This window comes from Triturus cristatus, chromosome 6 (assembly GCF_964204655.1).
Source record: "Triturus cristatus chromosome 6, aTriCri1.1, whole genome shotgun sequence".
Classification (NCBI taxonomy): Eukaryota; Metazoa; Chordata; class Amphibia; order Caudata; family Salamandridae; genus Triturus; species Triturus cristatus.
Window position 1 is genome coordinate 1,927,922,135 of NC_140589.1, and position 26,510 is coordinate 1,927,948,644.

Genomic DNA, 26,510 nt, shown 5'->3' on the forward strand with positions numbered 1-26,510 from the left:
CTGGCGGTTCAAGGAACAAGAACAGTACTTCTTCCGCCTCTTGCCATCAAAAAAGAAAAGAGATTTTTCTCCATTGATATGATCAAACCACACCATGTGACCGATTCTCAACAGCAGGCCACATGAAATCCTGAGTAGCCGCAGATTTTCTCTTGCTACTGTACAGGAAGTTCAGATGGAAAGACTAATAACGTTCCAAGACACCTCTGCATAAGATGTCGGAGTAGCAAATAACGGAGTATGAATCACATCGGTTGAAATTGAACAACATCCCAAGGAAAATGAAACTCAAATTGCAATTCGGCCCAATAACGAACTTTACATCAACGTGCCTTCACAAGAAGCAACTGCCAGTTCTACCAACACTGCTGAGCTCCCAAAGATGGATCGAACTGCGTCTGGCTACTTCATCAACTTCAATGACTTTTCTTCAGATCCAAGTGAACCTGAGCAAATGACACCCACTTCTAAAAAAGAACAATTTCGACAATTCTTTCTCTGGCTGAAAAAGACTTATTTTGTGTTCCCTTGGTTGCATCTTTGGTTTGCGTTAGGAATCCTGTTCCTGTTAATTTGGATTGGTATAGTAACTGTCTTTTTCCTACTACTGAATGGACATTACCTCCCACAACGCTCTGCAGTACAACCTGTGAACTTGGTCTTGAAACCACAAAACAGATAGACCTGTCCCTAGTGAACACTTTAGCAGTTCCAGTACCGGATGGTATAGTTTTGGATAGAGTTTCATATGATGTATCTGGTCCTACTGAACATTTGAAAATTCCACACGTGTTTAAAATTTCAATGTATGATTTCATTACCCCAAGTACACTCTGAGGTGATTGGGACATTGGGACAGTAAATACTATGCTCTCAGATTTAGAACAATCTGCTGCATTTTTTTACAGAGAATTGTATGAAGATACACCTGACTTCGACAGTATGTATTGTTACCAGCCTTATGGTTATCACTTTTTGCATAGGGCAAGTGTCCCATGCACTGGTAACACTTACCATCAATGGGAACATTACCCGACAGCACCAAAAGGTAGTTCTGCCACATTCGCACAGAAATGTGCATATTTCTCAGGGTTGAATGCATCAGACCCCATGTCATACTATTATAAGCTAGTACAGACAAATGCAACTGCAAAGAAAATAATGCTGACAAACACCAAACTCATATATTCAGCACCTTTTTATCTCCCAACGGTCTATACAAGGTTTTGACTATTGGAGGGACACGATAGACCCAAAATCCAAAGTACTGGGGGAAGAAAGATTGGCAGGTTCAGGGAACAGAGGCTTTATTTAGAGATTGTCTCATACAGTTACAGATAACATTCCTAAACAGAACATTGCAACAAACTACCTGCTACGTGTTTGCAAAAATTAAAGACCTGAAAACACCACCTATCCCCTCGCCCATACCTATTGAAGGTATATCGAATGGCACATTGATTAGTGAGGAGGTACTGGGTACAATGATACAGAATGGTACATACAATTCTTCAGCTCCCAATTGAAAGGGATGATTGGGTTGGCCTAGCCTGGCTGATGAGGTCTGAACTGGGGTGGCGAAGTGAGCTAAAGAACGATGATGGATTCAACCCAGATCTGTGACTGGGGGTGAGTGTCTGAAAAGTTTCAGCGCTCGGTCCATCATCTCCTCGTATTTGGGTTGGCCTATCGACACAAATAGGTGTCAGTCAAGATTCAAGGGTGCCACCAGAGGGTTTAGTATCCATAGGCCTGACCCAAGCTATGTACACACAGACGACCCAGGGGTAGTGACTTCTTATAGTGTTAAGAAGTTGAGCCTTGAATGGCTAAAAACCTCAACACTGTTACAGGTGAAACAACACTTGTCCCTTCTCTCTGACAACATGGATCTTAGGGATTTCTTGCTAGGTCTCAGGAAACCCCGTAATAAACACTTCTTATATGCCATCTACAATGAACTGTGGAAAGTCTCCCAACAGGATGCTGCTGAGATTTTTACGTGAAATTGATAGGATTAACCTAGAAAAGGCCCTGGCTGTGGTAGACCATGATATGACCACACTTTCTTCACATATTTATTCAGTGAGCAACATTGTGTCCTCGGCAATTGACATAATGGAACAAGATTTGTCTATTCTACAACATGGGCAATCTCAATTTTGCTCCATTATGCTTTTAAGCTGAACACTGCAATCCTTGCGTTCAGGCACCGTGCCATAGCGATACATTAACAGCACAAGTTTGTTCTCGATTTACAATCTGACCGACAGACAGTTGACTATGGCATGTAGAGATGCAAAGACGCTACTCTGAGCAAGATACAATCTTATTTTAACTCTAACCACTTAAAGCTAAACTCCAACAAAACAGAAATCATTCTGTTCTCTCCTAAAAGCAACCACCTACCTATCCACGAATGGCTCAGCAACCTGAATGCATTAAATTGTTCTCTCACTCTGTCCAACTGCGCAAAGTCCCTAGGCGTCATCCTGGACAATAACATGTCAGTGAAAAATCCCATCATAAACTCAGCCAAAGAAGCACTCTTCACGCTAAAACACCTCAAGAAAATTAATCCTTTCATTCCTTCTGATGATTTCAAGATGGTTGTCCAATCTCTCGTCCTCTCCAAACTGAATTATGGTAATGCCACCCTCACAGGGACGCCGAAAACTCACCTCGCCCTGCTAAGATCAACTCTAAACATGGCGGCCCGGCTCATAACAGGTGTTAAGCGGAATGAACACATCACACAAGCCCTCAAGAACCTCACTTGGCTACCCATTGAAGGAAGATGTACTTTTAAGACTGCCTGCATCACCCATAAAGCCCTTCACTCACATACCCCCAGCTATTTAGACAACAAGCTCATGAAAGTGAGAAGAACCAGAACTTTGAGAAACTCCAACTCACTTCTTCTCATACCTCCCAAACTAAGAAAGGAATCAACCCAAACTCGCTCTTTTTTTGGAAATGCACCCAGCATATGGAACTCTCCACCTAAGGATCTACAATGCAACCCCTCCTTCTCTTGCTTCAAAAGAGACCTGAAACTCCACCTCCTCAACAAATATTTTAATACCTAAGCATACTGAACTTTTTATCTAATTTATGGGTCGAGACCCTCCGTGAAAGACGGTTGTATGTTTATGTCTGTGTCGATTAGGTCTTTTTCTCCCTTAAAATACATTGTTCTTATTGCCCACATTCAGCAACTCACACTCATTGCCTCCTTTTCTTTGTATATTTCTATATTTTAATGTGTGTTCTAAAATCCTATATGTTTCGCATCATCTGGTAAGCGACTTGAGTATATTGTGTTCTTCTCTCATTCATGTAAAGCACTCTGATGCCCTCGGGTCTAGCTAGCGCTATAAAAAACCTACAAATAAATAAAATAAAATAAATAAAGTATACCATGCTGCTCATTGCAAAATTAGAGAAGTTACCTTTTACAGTAGCTGAGTCACCATCTACTGAATGGTTGATTTATGGCTATATCACACTGCCAATTACGACATTTCAGTTCCAATACTGCCTAGATACATCCAAGCAGGCAGGTATGAAGCTTTAGGTGAAGGGTGCTTACAGGAAACCTGGTAGTTACCGTATAGCTAAAGATGCAGAAATAAGGATGCTGAAGTTTTCTTAAGTGATACTGACTGTGGGAAGACTTTTAGTGGGTCTTTAGTGTGCAAAGAAGTGTTGCTTCATGGAACGTGTAATGCGTCAAAAACGAACTTATCTTGCTACTCAAAAGGCTCCCCAGCTGCAGTGATTCATCCGTTTTTTAAATTTCTTTTGAATGTAAGTTATTTAGTGCTGAATGATCAAGGCTGTTGTGGAATGGCGCCAGGCATCGCATATCTAGTCACAGAAAACTTCAGGTCTTTTTTGCTGTAAGCAAGTATTGTTTCCCCCGGCTCGCACAGTTAGGGGGGCACCACTGTGGCCTTCATTGAATGTTTCCAGTATACGGTTTGATTCACTGAGCTGACTGAAAGCCATGTTGTTTCAACAAAATGTGACCTTTAGCCCGAGAGACTTTTGATCTCCAAGTTGCAGGATCTTCAGCAGAGATACAGGCCTTGCTATGCACGAACTTCCGAAGCGTTTTTGGTGGGCTTCCTTTTGTCCTGGTATTGGTAGTGGCATCCTGATTTTAATCCTATTGCTTCATAATGGACGTCACAATCTCTCAAGACATGGAGAGAAAACTGCTGGTACGAAGTTGTCATGAGCGTATGGTGTTCTACCTGACTACGCCTCGGCTTTGAGAGCTTAGTGAGCATTAGTTCCTGTCTTTCAGACCGGTCTGGCTAGACTGTGTCCTGTCTGTGTTCCGTTGCCTCTTCTGCGGATTTGACTGCGTGTTGGACCTGTGTCTGACACTTCCATCGGTTGCGCCGTCGGACATAGACTTTCTCCTGGAGCCTTTGCAGGCCCACATGCATAGTTATCTCCACCGTATTCCCATGTTGATGATGGAATTTCTAGAGCCTCCAAGGGATGCTTCTGCTCCTGTTGGAAGGGAAATCGGCTCTGCTCCAGAGTCCCAGTCCTGAGGCGGAAGCCGGGAGCTGGTGGTACGATAAGACTGCTTTAAAAAAATTGTGAGTGTTTTTATCTGCTGTATTCTGTTCTATTTTTAAAATTCACAAAGCCTACCTGCTCTCTTTAGGGCGGAAAGCCACTGCCCACATACCACTCAGCTGACTGATCGCTGCAGCGGTAATTGTTTGTTTAGCGGACGCCATCGCCGGCGTGCTCGCTGACCACGCCCCCTCGAGGCCACGCCTCCCACCGTGTTAAAAAGCGCGGAATCTACCTGAGACTACAGAAACTTGAGTCCCAGTCCTGAGGCGGAAGCCGGGAGCTGGTGGTACGATAAGACTGCTTTAAAAAAATTGTGAGTGTTTTTATCTGCTGTATTCTGTTCTATTTTTAAAATTCACAAAGCCTACCTGCTCTCTTTAGGGCGGAAAGCCACTGCCCACATACCACTCAGCTGACTGATCGCTGCAGCGGTAATTGTTTGTTTAGCGGACGCCATCGCCGGCGTGCTCGCTGACCACGCCCCCTTGAGGCCACGCCCCCCACCGTGTTAAAAAGCGCTGAATCTACCTGAGACTACAGAAACTTGAGTCCCAGTCCTGAGGCGGAAGCCGGGAGCTGGTGGTACGATAAGACTGCTTTAAAAAAATTGTGAGTGTTTTTATCTGCTGTATTCTGTTCTATTTTTAAAATTCACAAAGCCTACCTGCTCTCTTTAGGGCGGAAAGCCACTGCCCACATACCACTCAGCTGACTGATCGCTGCAGCGGTAATTGTTTGTTTAGCGGACGCCATCGCTGGCGTGCTCGCTGACCACGCCCCCTCGAGGCCATGCCCCCCGCCCTGTTAAAAAGCGCTGAATCTACCTGAGACTACAGAAACTTGAGTCCCAGTCCTGAGGCGGAAGCCGGGAGCTGGTGGTACGATAAGACTGCTGTAAAAAAATTGTGAGTGTTTTTATCTGCTGTATTCTGTTCTATTTTTAAAATTCACAAAGCCTACCTGCTCTCTTTAGGGCGGAAAGCCACTGCCCACATACCACTCAGCTGACTGATCGCTGCAGCGGTAATTGTTTGTTTAGCGGACGCCATCGCCGGCGTGCTCGCTGACCACGCCCCCTCGAGGCCACACCCCCCTTTTTTTTCACCTCTTATCATGTGCATGGGCAGGAAGCGCAGCGGACGAGCGCAGCGGGAGCGCCGCTTGTGCGCCAAAGGCGCGCCTAAGGCAAGCCCGTCTGCGCCCGTCCGCGCCTCAACAGCGCCCAGGGCCAGGACCCCTGCTAATTCTATACTGCATGGGACTTCTCCCACTATGACCCTTACACAAAACTCTAGCACCCCCTCCCATACGCAATACTCAGAGTGAGCATCAGTGTGTGTGGGACGTGCAAAATCTGGCTTAAACTTTTGATGAGCGAGACACTATTGTTAATACTTGTTTCACCACAGCACTACCTGACTGCTGTATGTATGGGAGTGATCTTTAAAACCATAGAAGTTCACTTTACGTGAGGTCGCTTCTGTGTATGACCCTTTCTATGGACCCAGGAGTCATGTTTGCCACCTTGACCCTGCATGAAGTATAGTCATCTCTCTATTACGTGGTATACAATCTGCTTCGCATTTGCCCAGAATGAGACCCTCACAATGATCATCACATTCCCTGCACAGAGCCACCTCCACTCCGACTCTATCTTCAGGAGGATCGCGCCACCACTACTTGAGAAATTATCCTTTGTACGTTCCCATGCAAACGAATTCTATGGCTAGATCGCGTTTTTCCATTCGGCCACGCCCCCTGCCTTAGCTCCTCCAATCAGAGCGGCCCTTTGAATTCCCTTTACAGTACAACCTATTAGAGCACCTCTCCATCGGCGCATCATCGCCTGCACAATCCTCTCGACCCCAACTATTGGCCGGCAGGACCCAACCCTCTCCTCGAATCACGAGCGTCTCTTGAGGCCTTCACACGCCCCATTCCGACATTCACGTTCCAGGCAGCGGCGGCCGGGGACACCGGGAATCATCCACGTGAAGTCAATTCATGCTAATTGCTCCAATTAGGCACTGGGATGTCAGCCGTTATAAACCCCGCCCGCTCCCTGACATTCGCACATCCGGGAGAACCGTGAGCGGACGCATAGGTTGCAGGACGCGCTGATCGCGAGTAACAGTAAGAGTATGCCTGAAGTGTGTGGTGGTAGCGTGAGTAAGACAGCATGAGTATGTGGAATGTGGAAGTAACCTTACTCGCCTTTTGAGGCTGGCTATACATGACGACTAATCCCCTTTTAACATAACGCTTTTTTCTGAAATGTTTTCTCTTACAGAGGAAACACAGTTGTGGTTTTCTTCTCCGCCTCTTCTCCCATGAGGCTACTTGTCCAAATTATTAGGGTAAGCCTGGTGGCAGCATTGTCTACCACCACATTTTCGCACTAGTGTCCACAAATAGAGTGCCACTGAGTCACGCACACACTTGTGTCACGCAGACACCCAATGCATGCATTGTTTTGTCTTTTTTCCTTTTTACAGGTACAACTGACCCAGCGAGTTACATTGTCTCTTATTAAAACTCTGTTTCAGGCTTCACTATTGGAAGCAGCCCTTAGACGGTGAAGTGTGACCTATACCACACTCCCGCAGTGGTGACACATTACCAAATTGTGGTAAGAACGGAGCCCATTATTATTCTATCTAGGTCCTGATGAATGCCGCGGACCCTTCGGGGCCACCCAGGCAGAAACATGTCGACCATCCACGAGATCATTCACTAGACGGTTGGGAACAATAAATATCCCAATCACCGCCGCACTTATTTTAATATCATATAGTTTTCACTTCACATTAAAGAATTACTACTGACTACTATAATGATTTTTAATTTTAATTTCACTCACATAGTCACGGGCCCCCACTCCATCACTTAGAAGTGCATCCTTGTCGTCAAGTGTATGCCCGTCCTCCATCAAACGAAGGTTTTGGAGGGCGAGGACTGGTCAATGATGAAGCATGACACCAGGTGGTGTGTGAGACCAGTCCGTATCTTTTTGTGAGATGCCCACACTCCCGACGTTCTTGTAGCTCGTTTGGGTTATCACACTAGGAGCAGCTCTTTTGTGATGAACATTTAATATTGGAGGCTGCTGCTCCTAGAACCCCACGCCTCTAGTTCCCCCCTCCACACATCCTGTGGAGTTTTCTTGTGATTGACTTCTCCCACTATCACATACAACTCAGATGAACTGGGAGCTTTTTATCGCAACCTTTTATGCAATGGTGCCCACTGGAATGTCTTAGACTCCTCCTCACGAATATGCTCAAATTACTGCTTCAAATTTAGCCTACCTAGTTCCTTCTTTCCCCAGCTTAACACAGCGGATGACCCTCCTATTCAGGCTGCCCTTATCAATGCTCGCTCCCTATCAAAGCACTCTGAGGAAGTACATGAATTCATCATCGATAAGAACCTCGACATCCTATTCATCACGGAGACGTGGTTGAATGAGAGTTGCGCCCCAGTTGTGGAGCTGGCTGTCCCCAGAGGGTTCAAGATCACCAGACAGGTCCGCAATAAAGGCAGGGGAGGAGGCGTAGCTGTGATCTACAAAGAGAAATGGACTCTGAGGATGGAATGCACAGGGAGGATTGAGGATGGAGAAGCTATGGAATTTTCCCTAGCACTATCCCCCAAATTTACTCTGGGGGGACTATTGATCTATCGCCCGCCGGGTCCTCTAGGCAATTTTATTAAATCCCTGGAGGAGATCGCCATCCAACGTGCACTCAGATTCCCACACTTCCTAATGCTGGGAGATTTTAACCTACATATGGACACAAGCTCTGCCCCCGGAGTTAAAGAGCTGAAAGAAATTTGTAATTTGGCTCAGATGGCTCAACAGGTGCAATCTGCCACTCATGAAGGGGGTCATTGTTTAGATTTGGTATATTCCAACTTTAACATCTCTGCAGATCCACCCTACCCCATTACATGGTCAGATCACTTTCCTGTTCACTTCTCCTGGTCTATAAACAACATCCGTGTGTTACCTGCACCCAAGCCCGGGGAACGTCCTAGGAGAATTAATATTCCGGACCTAGTAGAGGCCCTCACCCACTCCACCCCAATGAAAGCACAAAATTTGGATGAAGCTGTAGATAACTTCTCATCCTGGATAGACGCCTCCATTAGGTCCTTACCAAAAAGCAAAGGAAAACACAACCATAGGATCACTCCCACTTCCCCCTGGTATACTGAACAATTAAAAATCTTAAAAATAGGATGTAAGGCGCTAGAGCGATTATGGAGAAAGAACTACTGTCCTACTGCTAAATCGGAACTCCGTGCAGGCCAAAAAAGCTACTACGCAGCGATTAAAATAGCTAAAGGGGAATTCTACACATCTAGAATTCTAAAAGCTAAAAACAACAGTCGAGAAATTTTCTCTATAGTTAAAAGCTTCACTGCCCCGGTAGCAGAGAAGACTTCAGTTCCTCCCTCCACAGATTGGTGTGAGCAACTATCTACTTTTTTCATCGAGAAAATTCAAAAAATTCAAGACAGTCTAAATAACCCTGACCAGCTACCCGACCCGCAATCTGATCTAGCCTTAATTCACCAACCACCACCTCCTTCACCTTCCCAAGTAAATAAGGCTAAAGCAGAGATGACCAAGTTTACTCAGGTCGAAAATATAGATGTTGTGACCATATTAAAATCTCTGAAGTCAGGGTCACCTATAGATCCTTGCCCTGCGAGGGTCCTTAATGGAATAGCCGAAGTAATTGCCCCTATGGTCACTGTTCTGGTTAATGAATCCCTTACTTCAGGAATTTTACCCTCCAAGTGGAAACAAGCCAAACTTCTCCCTTTGATAAAAAAACCTTCCGCAGATCCATCGATCACCTCCAACTACAGGCCTATATCCCTCCTACCAGCCCTTGCTAAAGTTTGCGAGAAAGCGGCATTTCGGCAACTTGAGAGATTTGTGGAATCTTCTGAGGCTCTTCATCCGGCCCAATCGGGCTTCCGTACCGCTTTCAGTACGGAAACGGCATTGTTGGAGGTGGCAGAGGCCATCAGGGAATGCCTTGACGGAGGCGGCAGGGCGGCCCTTATTCTTTTGGACCTCTCTGCCGCCTTCGACACGGTGCCCCACCTCCAACTTCTATCTAGGCTGGAGGACATTGGCATTTCGGGCACGGCACTGGAATGGATCAGGTCTTTCCTTTCCGACCGGACTCAACAGATTTGGCTACCTCCCTATTACTCCTCTAATCGTAGGGTAGAAACTGGAGTTCCCCAAGGGTCAACCTTAAGTCCCCTCTTATTTAACATTTATTTAACTCCTTTGATCCGGCTGGCAGAGAACTGGGGTGCTAAGATTATGGCTTACGCCGATGACACCCAGCTTCTCTTCACCTGGAAAAAGGAGAACTTGTGCACCTCTGGAGTACGCCAATGCCTATCCTCTGTATTTGCCTGGCTAGCTAGAGCCTGCCTCAAATGCAACGAGGAAAAAACAGAAATTCTGCTCTACGGCCAATTTCCCACTGACTTTAAGGAGTCTATTTGGCCCACTGAATCAACATGCCCAACGGGAGAGAGTGGGATGGCCAAGAACCTGGGTGTCTGGTTTGGGGCAGATTTATGTTTTCGAGACCAGATCTCGCGACTGGCGGGGACATGTTTTGGAACCCTGACCACTCTTCGCAAATTCTTTCCCCTTCTTCCTCAAATGGCTAAAGAAACGGTAGCCAGAGCTCTGGTGCTCTCCCGTCTGGACTACTCTAATGCCCTTTATATAGGGGCTCCAGACTACCTGATCAGAGAGCTACAGGTAGTCCAGAATGCAACGGTGAGACTCATTTTTAACATCTCAAGGAGACTCAGCGTTTGCAAACAGTTGAAGGATCTTCACTGGCTTCCTGTGGCCCAAAGAGTGCGCTTTAAAACTTTGGTCCTCGTTTATAAGGCCCTTAATGGACCGTGCCCTGCCTATCTAGCCAAAAGATTCACTCTCTACCTCCCGACCCGTCAGCTGCGATCTACCTCCAGAAAGCAGGTGGTCGTCCCCAGATTTAAAAAAGTTCGTCTGGGTGGACAATCTTTGACGGTAAAGGGAGCCCAATTGTGGAACGTCCTGCCAGACGCTCTCAGACACTCTTCCAATTTGTTCAATTTTAAAAAACTGCTTAAAACGCACCTTTTTCAAATCCATGAATAGTCGACTCCTTTTGCCACCTTGATTCGGTTTCGCTCCCGCGCCAGGACAGTCTTGACTATTGGAGCGCGTTATAAAAAAAAAAAAAAAAAAGAGGTACGGACATTGGTATAAGGCATGAACATCTTTACTCACTCCACATGATACTGGACGTTCTAGAGGGATTGTCACCTTCGGACACGATGTTCAGCAATGTTGAGTCTTCAGTACAGGATTCTTAAACAACCTGGCCTCTCCTGTGCTGGGAACCGTTTGGCAACGTTTTAAACATTTACTAAATTGAAGGTCAAAACTGACTTTGTTTTATTTTTCCTTATCTGCTCTAACTGAGCATAATGGCTTTCAAGGTGCTCAGTGCAATAATAACAAAGTATATAAGTTTAGAGGACCTTTTGTACGCTTTTAGGGAAAAATGACTTTGACATTTTTCCAGGCTTTTAAAGTGCTTTTAGTATGTTTTATTGTAAATGATTTTTATGCCTTGTAATAGCGTTAGCTTTATTGTTACCTAGCTGACCTTGTTGACCTTTTGATGAGGAGTGGGTGTTATGTCCTTTAGACTACTCCTGTCATGTATACCCCTATTACATACATTTGTCCCATCCACATGACAATAACGATTCTAAACGGGTGACCTTTTACCTAGTAGCTGGCTCCTGTCTCTTTGACACCAGGTTCTCAGTACTCTATCATAATCCCTGTATCTGACGTACATAAACATGTCCCCCGGCACAGCAGAAGTATTCTGTATAAGGGTCACCACTTTTTTTATCCTTGGCCAACAGTCAGCTGTGCATGATCACACTTGTTTAGAAAAGCATTGGTGATTGTTTTCAAAACATCTATGATTGTTTTAACCCCTTCTCTGCGGCGCGAATTCCGCTGCAGCGCTGGGGGAACTTGGGGGGGTTGACAGCGCCACTGTGCTCATGACGGAACCACGCCGTCATGAGTCACGGGTGAGCTGTGCTCATGACGGCGTGGTTCCGTCATGACTCCACCCACTGCGCTAATCGCCCGCACAGGCGGGGAATTAGCGCCGCGTGGGAGGAGCGGCCGCCAACGTGGCTCATGACGGAGTGGTTCCGTCATGAGCGGGGAAGGGGTTAAAAGCATATTGATTCTAGAAAAAACCCTGGAGTGACCACTTTAGTATAAAAGACCCTCACTCCCCCCTACAAATTAGAGGAGAATTCCTTCCAAGCTGAGACGGAGTCCTGCATGCTGAATCTTCTACACACAGCTGTCTGACATCCCTTGCGGGGTGTCATCCTCGAAGCAGAGACTGGGTCATTGATTCTCAACCATCAGGTGAGGGGGCTGGTTCTTGCCTAGGGGTTTCTTGGCTACAGATACACATAGCTATACGCATATACATGCTACACATACAGATCTAGTCTAGGTACATTTAGGCAAATTACTTAGGGTGCGGATTTTAGAAATATGCAGGTGCTACCTGTTTTTATCTGACCTGTTTCTGTTCATCTTATTAGCACTATGGAAGAAATGTATCTGCTATTTACTATATTGGTACTAGCAATCTCTTTTGTATGCATCTATCCCCTGATTGTCACCGCACATATGTTTTACACAAGGCTGTTGTTGGACCAATAAATTCTTATTGAAACATCCTAATCGCCATTCTGTGTATTTTCTGAGAGTAAGCAAGCACGAGTGTCTGAGTAAAAAGTACTGTACTGGTTTCCACGATCCCTGAGGAATCAGGATTGTCATGTTCAGTGGTTGCCAGAAACTACCTACGCCACTGTAAAATACAGGGGAGTGGTAGTGGCACTGTAGATCTAGATGGTCTAACGGCTGACATATCCTGTGGGGGTGTCTGGAATCAGTTTGGACACAAAGCCTTTACTTTAGGTCAACCAAACCGCTCAGGTCCTTGGGGATTCCTAGGAACTACACTACAGTTTTTGTTCCCACCTTATGTTTGCAGCGTATGAATGGCATAAGAGCCTAAGCTGCCGACTCTGGAGCTGGGAGTCAAGGTTCCAGTCTCGGCATCTGTTGCACATCCTGTGATTCTGGTTAAATCACGTTCTCGCCTGTGCCTGCAATAAAAAATGTATGTATCCAGGACACAAGTCCTAAAGAAAAAAGTGGGCGAAGCCCCCACAGTCGTTGTTGGCCAGAAGTGGGTTTGGCAGTCCCAGGATGCATCTGCCCTCCGAGAGGTGGCCCTGCTGCTGCACATCTGCCTCAGCCTGGCCCCTCCATCTGATGCTGGGCCCATAGCCGTTGACTGTGGCCCTGCTGCCTGGCTCACAAGAATGTCAGTCAATTTTAGACTGTGAATTTGGCGCTTTGTTGATTCTGTTGTGTTTGCTTGTACCCTCACGAGAATGTCGGACTCTGTTTTGTTTGCTTGTACCCTTCGTGCTGCATAATCTGTAAAGCGCTCTGATAGCCGTGGTGGTCATGTTCGCGCTATATAAAACTTTCTAAATAAATAAACATACAGCACTTGTGTCCTTCACACGGGCTTGGCCTGACCTGTCCACGCCCGGGGCTTGGAAGAGTCTGGGCCACCCCTCTTGGCTCCTTGCTTCATACATTCCAGGCTGAGGTACTGTTTTTTATGATTTGAGTGTATTATTCTAGGATCCCCATGCATTTCTTTTTTGGGCAACTTGGCACTATATTTGTTTAATATTTTGCTTGTTGTCTGCTGAGGGGTTTGCGTGCTACTGACGCAAATGGCAAAGACCAAGTTGGGAAATACGGCCCCTTTGAGGGGTGTATTGAAAATGGAGTGGATGTTCTTGACAAAGAAATCCTCCTGGCACCAAGATGTCTGTTAGAACCATAGCTGCCAAGGTTTCAGATTTCTATTTGTGACATTTTCATAATTTCAGTGAAATTATGACTGGCATTTCAACAACTATGAGTGACTCTTTCTCATGAGCAAAATCAAGAAATGAAGGCGAGGGAAACATATAATTATCAAAAGTTGCAGCATTTCTGTTAAGCAAGAGCGTAGGGTGAAACTGCGCAGCGCGCACAATAATGACCATCCACTGCATGCTGTCTGTGAATAAAGTGGACATTGTGTATGATGTTCACAAAACAACACAGTAAATACACCACAAAACAAGACTCCACACCAGGTTGGAAGAAATAAAAAATCTTTATCTGTGCAAAATGAAACCAAAACGACAGAAATCCAGTCAGGATATCACTAGTGATGCTTTTGTAATTGCAAGGGTCAAAAACAATATTTTAGCACCAATGAGTTCCTCTTTGTGCCATTACGGTAATCTTTAACATGCGAACAAAAATAGAACCAATGTGCTTCGGGACTCAGCGTGTCCCTTCATTTCAGTACCTTTGTGGCGAGTTAGGCAGGTGCTGGGACTCTCTACCTCAGGACCCACGCTGTCGCGGAGGAGGGCCCAGTTGTCCGGCTCTGCCGGGAAGGTGGGATGAGTCACACACATTGATCCTGGTCTCCAGCAGCAACGGGCACGCTGCAGGACGGTATTGGGAGGAAGTGAAGCACCGTGCTCACTTCTCTGAATTGCCAGCGGCAACAGGCAATGCTCAGGACGGTACAGGGAGGAGGTGAAGCACGGCACTCACTTCTCTGTCTTGCCAGCAGCAGAGGCGCTTAGAACGAGCAGGGGCTGAGAGGACGCATGAGGTCTTTGATGTCCCTGAGACCATGAAGAGAACAGGGGGCAAGCCGATAACCCCTTAGAGATCACTTTTGGGGAGAAGGCAGAGTCCAACTCTCCTTAAACAGAGTTAGGGGAGCAGGAGGCAGCAGCACAACAAACAGGAAAGCAGTACAGTGGAGTCCTTTGAGCAGCACTGCAGTTTTTGTGGTAGAGTTTCAGTCTAAGATCCAGAAGTATCTGATGTGGGGGACCAGGGATCCACTACTTATACCCACTGATGTGGGGGAAACTTCAAAGAAAGGTTTTGAGGTGCACCAGTACCCCTTTCAAACCAGTCCTGTCTGCCAGGCTATCTGTGGGGAACATTGGCCATTTGTGTGGGTTCAGGACATTACTCCTTGATGTGCCAGTGGGACCCCCTTTCTCTCATCTACCCAGGTCGGGCCATGAGAATGCAGATGCAGATGCATGCTCAGCTGCACCTGGCCTTCCTGTGTTTGCGGCTGTCTGGTGGGAATGCACAAAGGGGAACTGTCACCCAGCCCAGACGTGTATTGTAGACAGACTGCAGGCCCACAGAGCAAGGTTAAGAGCAGAGAAATGTCCACTTTCTGAAAAGGACATTTCTACCATAGTAGTGTTAAATCTACCCTGACCACCAATGAGGATTTATGACTACGGCCGCGCTACGAAACATTATTTTTTCTCCAGTGAAAGCCCCCATAGTATGCTTTCACTTACATAGTGGCCACGCCCTTTTCTTTAGATGCTGCTGCCGTATACAGGTTACAGCAAGCCACGTCTAAAGAAAGGGGTGTGCACACCATTGAAGTGAAAGCACCTCATGGGGCACTTTTACCAAACAAAAAAAATTGTTTGTGAACCTAGGATGCTTCTTTCCGGTCCTAGGATGCTTCTTTCCGGTCCAGGGAAGACCTGGCTTGGCAGTTCAGGCTGGACTGTTCCCATTAGGAACAGGGTCAAGACTGATTACCATATGGGTGGGTCTGAACTGGGGTGGGGAGTGAGCTAAAGAACGATGATGGATTCAACCCAGATCTGTGACTGGTAGTGAGTGTCTGAAAAGTTTCAGCGCTCCGTCCATCATCTCCTTGTGTACACATCTCCAGGATAGGCCACTCCATTGTACTTTGCACCACTCCACTCTATGCCACTCCATGCTACTCTACTATGCAAAACTGCACTCTATGGCACTGTACTCTATGCCAATCCACTCTTTACCATTCCACACTGTACCACTTCACTCTACTCTAAAACAATCTACTCTACGCCATTACACTCTACACTACACCACTCTAAGCCACTCTTTTACAATCTGTGCAACTCCACTCTACTATAATATGTGCAGCTCCACTATATACCACTATACACACCTATATATGCTAAACCACTGCGCTCTCCATCACATAATTACTGTTAGACCTGTCAGCCCTAGGGTGGTCTCCCCCTCTATTTTTGATCATGCCTCATTTTTTCCACCATCATTTTTATGTTGGACTTAGGTCTCCGGGCGCCTTTTCATTGCCAACCAGTGTTAAGGTGCAGGTGCTCCCTTCTCCCAAGATGGCTGCCACAGGCCCCTGCTACTGCAGAGTGGTCTTTCTAATAGCACCCAAGCTGCCAGGAGCTGGCTGGAACCCCACAACAATGTTGCGACACCAGCCCGCCTTTTTTGTCCCATAGGTAGAATGGGGAAGCTCCTGGAATGTGCTGGAACCTTCTAGAAGGGAGGTGTGTTTTTACTTTTGCCGCCTTGGATAGAGGTCACCTAACCTAGGGCTACTTAACAGAGGGAGGGAACATTTTCTAGTCAGTTGGTCAGTTGGGGTAAAGCAGAGCTGGAGAATCCACGCAGGAGTTTTAGGCGGTTTGGCCTAGCCAGGGACTTATGCCTCTGAGAGTGACAGGATTTAGGTGCTGCCTCTTAAGTGAGTGAGGGATCCTGTAAAGCCCACTGATCTTGCCCAGCAGTAGGAGGACCCAGGGAACCTCTGCCCAGCCTGACTAGGAAGGAACTAGTCACCAACTCAATCCATACCCCCCTGGAACAGAACCCCCCAAGGGTGCCAGAGACATCTGCGCCACAAAGACTTTATGCTGAAACTTCATGCCAAAACTGAATGCTGAAACTTCATGCCAAAACTGAATGCTGAAACTTCATGCCAAAACTGAATGCTGAAACTTCATGCCAAAACTGAATGCTGAAACTGCGTGCCAAAACGGATTGCCAGACTGCTGGGGATCAACCAGGTACTAGCGCTGAGACCTCTGCGCTCCCCGACCTGGCCTGTGATCCCCTGCATCAGTCCCCCGTCGAGCGCCGAGCTCGTAGTCCTCCCGCCTAATTTGCCAACCCCCCCTGGCGTGGGGACCTGAAGCGTGCTCACCGCCGCGGCCCGGAGGCCTGAAGTGTGCCCCATCATCGAGTCGGGGCCCACGGAGAAGCCCAGAGCCCCGTCGCTGCCGTCGCAGCTGCTGTCGGAGGCGTACGAGGCTGTGACCTGTCCCCCGCTGCTGCGCGCATAGATTGCGGGGCCCGGAGCTGTGCCGGACGCCGCTGCAGAGAGGATCCCCCCCTGGACACCGAGATCGAGGTAACCCCCGGGGGCTGGGAGGTAGCTTGGCCGTGTGGAGGCCTGGGACTCACCCCCCTGCTCCCCGGGAGGCTTGGGAAGGACCCGGTGCGCCCCCTGTCGATCGGGAGCGGCACCGCACTCTGATTCCCCTCCGTGGGATTGCCGCCTTTCCTTGAGACTGCCGCGTGTCAGGAGTGCTCAATGCTTTATGTACCCGAGTAGCGCTTTATCCTCAAGTTCTGCTCAGAAGTGCTCAATGCTTTATGTATCCGAGTAGCGCTTTATCCTCAAGTTCTGCTCAGAAGTGTTCAATGCTTTATGTGTCCGATTAGTGCTTTATCCTCAAGTTCTGCTCAGAAGTGTTCAATGCTTTATGTATACGAGTAACGCTTTATCCTCAAGTTCTGCTCAGAAGTGTTCAATGCTTTATGTATACGAGTAACGCTTTATCCTCAAGTTCTGCTCAGAAGTGTTCAATGTTCTAGGTATACGAGTAACGCTTTATCCTCACGCTCCGCTCCAAAGCACTAGGGAGGCCCAGGGTAGAGTTAGGCTTGCCAGGCCTGCCTTGAAGAGCGAGTCCCAGCCCAATTTCGAAGCGCTAGTTACCGCGCCCATTATCGCGCTAGATACCGTGCGTGGGGCCCCGGTAGAGTGAGACGTTAGTGGTGGGAGGGGCGCAGCGCTGGTTAACCGCTGTGTTTACCGCTTCCCCCCAGATTCGCCAGGTATTGCCACTGGAGCCATGAAGCAGCGCTCTGGAATCTGACGCTAAGGTATACAGGTGTGGCCTACTGCATTATGATGAAGTAATGGTGAATCTAAAGCTAAGGTATTCTGGTACTGCCTATGTGACTGTAATGAAATGCTGGTGATGCAAATGCTAATGTGTTCAAGTGAGGCCCATTGCCATCTCAGGAACTGTGCTTGCATATTTGATTAGATAAAGCTGATTAATTTGAATTGATCTTACTGTGTGGCGTCCCTTATTGTGTACGTTTCCTGCTTCAGGGGATGAGTGTGTTTTATGGTCGCTTTACACATAAGCCTTTGGGTGCCCAGCCGCTCGAGTCACATTACCCCCTTAGGGCTTGGTGACCCCAGGTCTTACAATTACTATATATATTTTTCCATTGCACACCATACCACATATTTACACTACTCAAATCCACTCCACACCACACAAATTCACACCATACAATCACACAACTAACAATTCCAATCCAACCCACATCATTCTACTCAAAACGCATACATCCACTCCATAAAACAAGGGTAAAAGACATTGCCATTTGCAACTCCAATAGCTGTAACTCAAAGAAATGTGAGACGTATTGCATTTCTAATGCTTGTTATAACTATATAAGTTGGTTTACAAGCAAAGCTGCTATTACATGAGCCTCTAAACTCACAGGCAATGCTAACGTAATTATTTTTGATTTCAAAAGAATTTATTATTTTAAGGGAGTAAAAACAAGCATAGAATACAATCAAGAATGATACAAATGATATCAGCTAAAAGACATTCAACCTGGTAAAATGAAAGTTAAAACTGAAAAACACCTTACAAAGTTCATTAATTTGGAAGTATCAGAGGAATGCATTGAATAAGGAAGAATCAATGGATAATCAGGAGACGTATTTATCAAAAGTATCATCATCATATATTAACTTAGGGATGAAGGGAAAGAAAGGAAAGAAAGCAAAGATAGAAAAAGAAAGAAGAAAGCAGAAAGACAAGATGAGAAAAGAGAGAAGGATTTCCAAAGGATTCACCCAACAACAACACCATCATTAACCAGGCACATCAAAAGGGTATTGAGCCACCAAACCCTCTGAGGCTCTTTGCATATACGTATCTAGAGTCAGCCACACATCATTAGATATAGACGGAGAAAGGTGAGCATGATCAACTGACGTATGAGCACTACGCAGAAAAGAAACCCATGCCCACCAAGTATGATAAGAGACTGAAGAAAAAGATTTCCACTCCATGAGAATTACCTTGACTGCTATAGATAGTAAAAGATCCAATAATTGTAATTCCATGGTATCTAAGGGCAACGGGACCGAGGCAGCCAACGGACCAAGAAGAATTAGTGGAAAAGAGAGTTGAAACTGAATATCAAAGATAAGCATGAGATGTTTGTGAACTAGACCCCAAAATGGTTGGAGAAGAGAGCAGTCAAAGAACATATGTTGGAAATCACCAGGTGCTAGCCCACAACTCCAACATCGATCATCGTCCTTGAGATTTAGCGCGTGTAAACGAGTGGGAGTCCAGTGAAGAAGATTAATAGAGAAAAACTTAGATTGCATTAGTGAGGGGGCGATTTTGTTACGAAGAGAAAGCTTACCAATATCTTGCCATGTGTCTGAAGAGATATGATCGGTAACACTATGATCAAAATGATGTAGCCATTTTTGCTGTGCAACAGTTTGAGTAGGAAGTGACGAGGACGACAAAAATTTATAAATCTTAGATGCAACATGACCAGACTTAATCCATAAGTGAAGAAGCATAATCATAGGGGAAGAAGGCTGAAGCTGTAATCTAGCAAGTGCTACTTTTATCTTAAGAAAAGTGTAAAAATCTATATTAGATAAAGAAAATTGCTGGGCCAGGGTAGAGAAAGGAAGAGGTTCATTTTGGGAACCATACAAATGTTTAACAAGCGAGATACCTTTCCCCGACCAATAAGACATCAATTCCGGATCAATATTAATCTTAATTTTGGAATTGCGCCAAATGGATGACCATCTAGTTTTATGCAACGGAATCGCCACTCTCATATCAATTTTACGAATTGCAGCAACAGTATCCAAAATAATAGATCTAGAAAATGGAATGAAAAGAGTATTTGTGGTTAAGAAAGAGGCAGTTGGAAGAGGAGAGGCCAATTCCTGTTCTATTAGCAACCAAGCTGGAACATGCATAAGGGGAGGGGAAAACCAGAGCGCACCTTGAGAGGCTAGAAAAGCAGATTGATATTTCCCCCAATCAGGAAGATTACATCCCACCAACTCATAAGGTTTCCTCAAGAATTTATAGGCAATTCTAGCCCTTTTATTATTCCATAAGAATTTGGAAGTAATTAAATCAAGATCATGAAAGAAGGCATCAGAGAGCTTGACTGGAAGCATAGAAGAGACAAAATTAATAATAGGTGTTATCATCATTTTAAGAGTTTGGAGCCGACCCCACCAGGAGATATGCTTCGGAGACCAATTTTCTAAAAGATGCCGCACTTTAAGAATAGTTTGAGATTCATTATAAGTAACCGTCGCATAGAGGGTGGAACAAAAATAAATACCCAGATACTTTAGTTGCTTAGATTGCCACTTAAAACCCGCCGAACCCATATGAGAGGAGAAGCAGTAAGCATTTAAGGGGAACATTTCTGTCTTATCTCTGTTCAGTGTATAACCTGAAACCTTTGAGAAGGTGGAAATGATCTCAGAAATAGCCGGGATGGCACGCACAACATCATCTGAAAAAATGAGAACGTCATCGGCATAGGCAGCTACTTTTAACTGATGGGAACCAAAAGAAAATCCCATAATGTCTGGATGTACGTCAATCAGTCGGAGAAGAGGATCAATGGACAACAAAAATAAAAGAGGAGACAAAGGACACCCTTGTCTAGTACCCTGGCAAAGGTGAAAAAAAGACGAGGTAGCCCCATTCACTCTTATATTAGCCCTAGGTCGGGAGTAAAGAGACATAACCATACGGATAAAGGAATCACCAAGATTATGTGCACATAAAACAGCTCGTAAAAAAGGCCAGGAAACCTTATCAAAGGCCTTTTCAGCATCAAGGGCCAAGGCCGCCGCCGGAAGATTGGATCGCTTAGCAGCACCTAGAATATGACAAAAAGTACGGATATTATCACGCGCAAGACGACCCTTTACAAAACCTGTCTGGGAAGGATGAACCAATTGAGGGATAAAGGATTCTAATCGTCTAGCTAAGATTTTAGCAAAAATCTTAGCCTCCATGTTAAGCAGGGAAATGGGACGAAAATTCTTGGGGTCTGAATGATCCTTTCCTTCTTTGGGGATTACTACAATAGTAGCATCAGCAGCAGAGCCAGACACAGAACCATCTTTGACAAACGCATCAAAGACCGATTGAAGTTTCGGAACAATCACAGATAAGAAGGTCTTATAAAACAAAATAGGGTACCCATCAGGGCCCGGAGCCTTACCGGAACGAGTGGCTTTTATTGCGGAAGTAATTTCATCAGAGGTAATCGGGGCATTTAATGAATTATTATCATCCTCCGGTATAGCTTTCAACGGTACTGTCTTCAAAAACTCCTGGCACTGTTCAAAAGACGCCTGCATAGAGGGGGTATATAAATTATTATAGAAATCGCGAAAGACCTCAAGAATTTCTTCAGTCTGAAATTTTCTCTTACCAAGATGGTCAGTAATAGAAGAGATTTGGGAGGATTTATTAGAAGATTCCTGAAACTTTAATGTAGCTGCAAGAGTCTTGCCCGCACGATTTTTTAACAGCAGCCTCTTAGATTTCTGAGCCTGAAAACCAATATGCGCTCTCTTAGTGACAATAGTATTATACGCATATTTTAAGTTCTTAATAGATTGTAAGCATGACCTATCCTTAGACTGTCGAAAAAGATCTTCCTGGCATTTAATCTCATCCGCTAAATCTGTGAGTTCTTTTTTAATGGCAGCGTTTCTCCTGGACATACACTTAATGACCTGACCACGAAAAGTGCATTTAAAAGAGTCCCAGAGAACAACAGGAGAGCTTACTGAACCAACATTCTCACGGAAAAACGTCTCAATATCATTAGAAAACTCTCGAACTTGGGAAACATCATGTAAAATTTCCGTGTTTAGTCTCCAAGATCTAGACCTTACCCGAGGGGCAAAAGACATAAGTGTGAAAGTTACCGCGGCATGATCTGAAACTAAAATGGGGTGAATAAGCGGAGATGAGGAAGCTTGAACAAGAGAAGAATGAACCAGAAGGTAGTCAATACGTGAGAAGGACGAATGAGGGGAGGAAAAAAAGGAGAAATCACTGCCAGTGGGATTGTGAAGACGCCAAACATCCTGAAGATGGGTCAGAGAACACATATTAATCAATTGTTTATGTGCTTGAGGGGGACGAAAGTTAAAGGCAGAATTCCTATCCAAAATAGGGTCCATTGGTAAATTAAAGTCACCACCAACAATAAGATTGCCAGAATGAGGTGTGTCATTTAGCTTTTTGGTGATCGTTTTCCAAAAAGCCGGATCATCCTTGTTAGGGGCATAGATGTTCATGACAAAGAGAACAGCATTACCATCGGACACCTTAGATAGTAACCAGCGTCCCTCTGTATCCTGTTCAGAGGAAACGATAGACAGACCAGAATGTTTAGAAACTAAAGTGATTACTCCATTCCTTTTACCACTAGCATCCGAACAAGCAACATCAGAAACCCACTCTTTCTTCAGAAATAACGCCTCCCTAACAGAAACCTTTGTCTCCTGAAAAAGGACGAGATCCGAAGAAAGAGATTTGCAATAATCTAGAATCTTCGACCTTTTAACTGGATGATTTAGCCCTTTGACATTAAGGGAGAGTACATTCAATCCAGACATAGATCTAATAGCAGAAGAAAAAGATATTGCACAAATGATATATGAACTACAGCCTCCAAGAGACCTCGCCTCCAGACACTAGACATCAACACAACACCGGGAGAATCCCAGGAGGAAATCCAAAGAGAGAAGGAAAAAAGAGAGAAAGAAGAAAGGAAGAGGATAGACAGAAAGAGGGAGAGAAGGGCCAACAAGGAAGGTCTGAAAAAGACCGAATTCATACAAGGGGGGACATGGGAATGAGCAAAGAGCCCAACATGAGGAATAGAAACTATCAGCATAAATAGCCCCAAAACAGAACAGAACAGATTATGCGTTATTATAAAAGAAGAACTGTCTAAAGGATATGAACAAGAATCAATTATCGTTCTGGAAACAGTACATCATATAAATCTATACAGGCGACATGATAATCAAATTTGAGAGAGAGGAAACACCTAAACAGGATCATAAAAAGTGTAAAAAGCAAAAAGAGAGAAAAAACAGATGTAAACAGTAATAGCTGATACAAAAAAAGAAAGAGCAATAATAAATAAAGTACTAAATAATACAGTCAGAAGAAAGTAAGTGAAACACAGGGGAGAGCGGCATATAGTAACAGACTAATGTATCAAACAATAAAGTCTTATGATAGATACATAATATAAATGAGATTATCCATAAAAATGCAAAATCTATAAATAAGCTAACAGATAACTGTCCACAAAAACATATTTCTCGTTGCACTCCATATAACTGAGAGAGGTGAGAATATCTTAAATATAGGAACATGGAAGAGAAGAAACATAGGCCTATCAGTTACAAAACAGCTAAAAAATTCCGACCTATTCGAGAAAGACACTTAATAATAATAACGATACAAACCAATAAATGCTATAATAGTGACATAGAGCTAAACACAAAACTCTAACTATAGCAATTAATAAGCAACAAATACTCATCCATGAATCAAATATGTAATCAATACATTAATAAACACTAACGTACTCCACAAATATGAGACAACCACAGACGATGAAAATCATGCACATAACCAAAACAATAGAAGATAAGAACTCATACACTAGGATAAGAAACGGACCGGGAGCTAATATGCGGAAAGACAATTTGGTAAGGAAAAGAGTAAAAAGGATGGCACTCGCGCAAAAGTGACGTTAAACCAACACGAAACAATACCACAAAATCTTGAAAGGGTCATACAATAGAACTAACAACAAAAAAAGACCAATGCACCATACCGATATGGAGGGACCACCAACAGCCGACAAGAGCACAACAAAAACAATGGACACTAAGACCACCGTGCAGGACTAAGAGAGACTAAGCTCAATAATACTGGCAAAGAAAAAACACATAGCAGTATGCATAAGCGCCTCAGGTGCCAGCAGAACCAGGATCAAGCGAGGCCTCCATTTGAAGTTCCATCTGAAGCTCCATCTGATTATCCAAAAACGAGACCAAGTCAGCAGGTTCATCGAAGATTCTAGAGCGACCTTTGAAAGTAATGCGGAATTTTGAGGGGCCAGCAAAAGAAAAGGGGATATTCATCTCCGTTAGACGCTTCCGCAAATTAAGAAAACCCTTCCTTCTTATGACCGTGTCTCTGGCAAAGTCCTGAGAGATTGAGATGCGATGACCATTCCACGAAACAACTCTAACCTTCCGCATATGAGCTAGAATTTGTTCTGTATGCTGATGACGCAGTGGCTTAAAAATTATCGCCCTAGGTTGCGTAGCAGACTTAGAACGAAAAGTGGGAACACGATGTGCACGTTCCAGCTCAAAATCTCTTTGGAAGGAAATTTGCAATGTAGAAGGAATCCATTGATAGAGGAAATCAATCATAGAAGACGCATCCTTCTCAACATCTTCAGGAAGCCCAAAAATGCGCAGGTTAGATCTGCGGTTACGATCTTCTTGCTCAGTGAGATCCTTCCGCAAAGCAACCATTGATCGCTCAAGTTGTGAGAGAGATCTGGACTGCTTTTGCATGGAATCCTCTGCGCCACTAATACGTGCTTCCGTGTCCGAAACACGAAGAGACAAGGCCTTGAAATCATTCCTGATAGCTAACACTTCCACTTGCAATAAATCTGTGTTGGTCTTGGTAGACTGCGCAATTTCATAGACCTCATTAAGGCGCGTCAGGATAGTCTCAAGAGTGGGACTAGGGTCTTTTTGCGGAGATTCAGGTGTAGGAGATAGCTGTTTGGCCCTTTTAAGAGACGCTTTAGATTCCTTTGCGTCTTTAGCATTTGAAGACGGGCCCATATTCGCGGCCATAGAGCACACCACCTCAGCAGGAGTACAGAACACCACTCCAGACAAATTACGAGAAGGGAATGCCAAGTGAGGAAGGAAAACCTCAATATGTCAAAAGGGACCGAGCAAAAATGGATAGCGCACTCTTAGCAAGAGAGCAGAGAAATACTAAAGGTAGATTCCAGGGACAGGGAGGGGAACCACCTCACAAAAATATCCCACCTTGCAGATATCAAAAGGGGTCCTACCAGTCAGGGATGACCCAAAGGCCGGAAAGCATTAGTCAAAGAAACCCCACTAAATGTCCTTGACGGAGTTCCTGACAGACGATATCTTAGCAAAAAACGCAAAGATGAAACAAAAATAGGCAGTAAGGCAGCAGGCAGAGAAGAAAAAGCAATATGAGTTGAGGAAGTAAAAAAAAAACGTCACCAGTATCTGTTTAACTGCATTCCTGGCCCTTCTGTGGCAATGTCAACATCGCGCTGAGGAGAAAGCTCTCATCGCACCTGAAGAGACAAAATGGCGGCCGCTCGCGAAACCACCGAGCGCCGTCAAACAGGAACCAAAGTGCGAGTTCCAGCAGCCTCAGAAAGCAGGAAACCCTCTCCCAGACATCCGTGACATGTTCTTATCCATGCGGCCGATATCCGCGATGACCGGGGCCGCCGAAAACAACCGCTATTCCTCCGTGGGCTCCAGCTCAGCACGGAGCTCAAACGCAAACCGCCATATCGTCGCGGCGCGCAAGCCACGCCCCTCAATGCTAACGTAATTATTAAGTACAAACACAAGCACTGGCACTGAAGGGAACTACCTCCTTGTGAATAGTAAATGCAGTAACTCAAAGTGAAATTAGCCAGTAGCTGAAGTAGGCAGACTCACTCCCCCATGGTGCGTTCTGCATAGGGCGGAAGCAAAATGTGACTGGCACAACAACAAACCAATGCATGGAGAGCTGAAAGCCCCTTTAAGTATTTATATTACACATGTAAGTTTTGCAAAATAAAAGGTCCCTTCTAACACCAGACGGAAAAGGGTGCATGTGTCATTCTGTAGGTGTGCTCATTTGTGGTAAAAGCTTTACAAGCGTGCAGAATGATTCAACAGTAGCCACATCATCGCACCTTTTTGTTTTTTCTTCTTTTTTCTGATGTTGTTTAGCATTGGTAAGCCTACACATCTAAAAGGTGAGACTTATTGACTTTGCCACTGTGTTTTTAAAATAATTGTAAACCTCCTGTTCCACTATGTGGAAGATGCTCAGATTACCTGTCCAGGTTCCCAGGCTCTCTGAATGGATAAAGGACTCCTTTTGCAGAAGTTGCTTATGTTTCTCCCCGTTATTGTAATGCTCTGTGTTGCAGGGTCCATTCACTGGAAAAGGCTCCATCTTATATTATTTGTTAGGCCGAGTGATAATAGGAAGAATTCCCTGGATAACAAGGGAGGCATCTTGTCGCTATGGACTTAACACTGTAGTGTGACGTTGGGAGAGGGTCTTAGTCACTGAACAAGAAAGATTCTCTGTTGTCTTGGTTACTACTTGAGTCCACACTCCTTGATAGGAGGTGATCACGGAAGGATCGTATGCCCTTACTCTGCTGATTGCAT

At 45.1% G+C, this 26,510-nt stretch overlaps 1 protein-coding gene across 1 annotated transcript in view; it reads left to right on the forward strand.

Moving 5' to 3' along the window:
• The window catches only part of LOC146822506 (uncharacterized), a 132,266-nt gene that overhangs the window by 101,972 nt on the left and 3,784 nt on the right, over positions 1 to 26,510 (forward strand). The window lies entirely within an intron of this gene.